The sequence below is a fragment of the Aplysia californica genome, unplaced genomic scaffold, assembly GCF_000002075.1.
Source record: "Aplysia californica isolate F4 #8 unplaced genomic scaffold, AplCal3.0 scaffold01230, whole genome shotgun sequence".
NCBI lineage: Eukaryota > Metazoa > Mollusca > Gastropoda > Aplysiida > Aplysiidae > Aplysia > Aplysia californica.
This window is the reverse complement of record NW_004798500.1, coordinates 75,081-77,240: the sequence shown is the minus strand read 5'-3', so window position 1 is coordinate 77,240 and position 2,160 is coordinate 75,081. Positions and strand designations below refer to the sequence as shown.

The 2,160-nt window shown below is 44.0% G+C and overlaps 1 long non-coding RNA gene across 1 annotated transcript in view; it reads left to right on the top strand.

Annotated features, from left to right (window-relative positions):
* Positions 1-2,160, top strand: part of LOC118478925 — a 20,715-nt gene that overhangs the window by 10,492 nt on the left and 8,063 nt on the right. The gene's annotated exons all lie outside the window — the stretch shown is intronic.

Below are 2,160 nucleotides of genomic sequence, written 5' to 3'. Positions count from 1 at the left end.
TGTGTGTGTGTGTGTGTGTGTGTGTGTAATATATATATATATATATGTTCATTTCCGCATTTATCACCGCTGTGTATGTATACCTCCAGTTTAACAATGGATTCTGTTGTGTTACAATGGCTGTGGAAAAGGAACTGGGAGAAGAGAAATCGACCCTGAAGCACATGGGTTCGTCTTATTAATTTATTAAACAGGCGTAAAATTGGAGCATGTTACACCGTTTCGGTCACTGTGTCCTTTTCTCACTTTTCGTGTGAAAAAAGGGTTTTCTTTTACATGTATTATGAGCCTGCATCCTCTTGCGCTCATATATGACCTTATGCAGTTGCGAGCGCCGTAAAACCTCTACTAAAACTCAAAAAGAAATAAATAATTGTAGTTTGTTTCACTCTCATTGCTTCCAACGATTGGGGTCATTCCTCGAAATCTCCACTGAGATTGAGAACAAGAGAGAAAACGATTGAGGATTGTAGAGGAGAACACCGTAGTTGAATTCCGACTACTAACCGCCGGAAAAATGCAACGTCTACTTCCATTTAACAGCAGCTTTGTTGACGTCACAATAAGACGTTGACCTCCGTTTCACATGTGTGCGTCGTCCATGTCTCAGAGACAAATTGTGGGTGGTTGGAGGGCGCCACTGTAGGGTCCTACTTCTTTACTGTCCTCCTGTTGTTTTTTTTATCTTCTGTCTGTCTGTCTTATTTTTCCCCAGGACTAAATGACCATTATTGTGTCGATGTGGTTCTGTCTCCTCAAACAACCAAGCAAGAGGTAAATTGCCGTCCATGAACGCTACCCCTATACCTGTGTATTTTGATTGTTACCATTTCTGTCAAGGCGTCATGGTACAGCTCGGCTTATCCCGTGTACTTCCCCTCACTCTAATGGTTGCAGGATAGGCGTCGGTTGTCTAGTAGTTAAGCCATCTGACTCGTAGTTATCGTGAGGTAGTGGGTTGGGGATGAGGGGGGGGGGCGTTAGAGTTCGAGCCTCAGCTGGGCCCAACGTTTTGTACTTGGGAAAGACTCTTAAAATAACACGAATTTGTCTCACTTCACCCAAGTATGAAAACACGACATGATGGTATGATGGTAGCCTACAACCTTGACAGCCTGCCATGGTCAGCGAAAGATTGTACATTGTATGAAGACCCAACACATTTATTTATTTGAGACGGCGGCTCAACAAAAAAGTATAGAGTTAGAGTTAGACCTACCTTTTCTATCTTCACAAGACCTTGTTGTTGCCCGTCAATTAAAGATAAGGAGATACATCATCATCATCATCATCATCATCATCATCATCATCATCATCATCATCATCAACAACAACAACAACGACAACAGCGACAACGACTACAACGACAACAGCAACAATAACAAAAACAACATCAACAACAACAACAACAACATTGACTACGACAACCACAGCAACAAAAGCGCTCACAAGACATTATGCAGTTGCAAGCGCCGTAAAACTCTTACTTTAAAAAAGACAAAAAAACCCCAACCCACAGCAACGACGTTAGACAAGCCCAATTTAATAGAAAACCTGGTAGTCAGCAGTTTTAGGCTTCCATCATGTCGTGTTCTGACCAGCCCGTACTTATACGGGGTGCCCACTACGGCTGGGATCGACCGATCGGGCCAATTGCCCGACTCGATCGCCTCAAAAACAAATGTGTTTGTTTTCAGTTTCAGGCGACCAGTCGGGCTATCGGCCCGATCCAGCCGTAGTGGGCACCCCGTATAAGTACATGTATAACCCAGCCAGCGCCCGTCTTGACAAGATCAATAACTCATGACAGTGGCAATTGATTGTGCACATTCTCTCCCTTGCTCCACTCTGTGCTGTATAAATTTATGTATGTGCGCTCCACTCTGTGCTGTCAGTGTATATGTTCTGTCGGTATGCTTGTGGTAGCCTCGACCAATGGCCTTTTTTATTTAGGTCTGGGGGATCGTAATCCCCTTCTATTCTGTTGTCTGGTTTACTTGCAGTTGACACCCAGCTATTACCTAGTTTTTCCCTCTGTCTGTCTGTCTGTCTGTCTGTCTGTCTGTCTGTCTGTCTGTCTGTCTGTCTGTTTGTCTGTCTGTCTGTCTGTCTGTATCAAGCTCTGTCTCTCTGCCTCTGTCCCTCCTTCTCTTTCTCTCT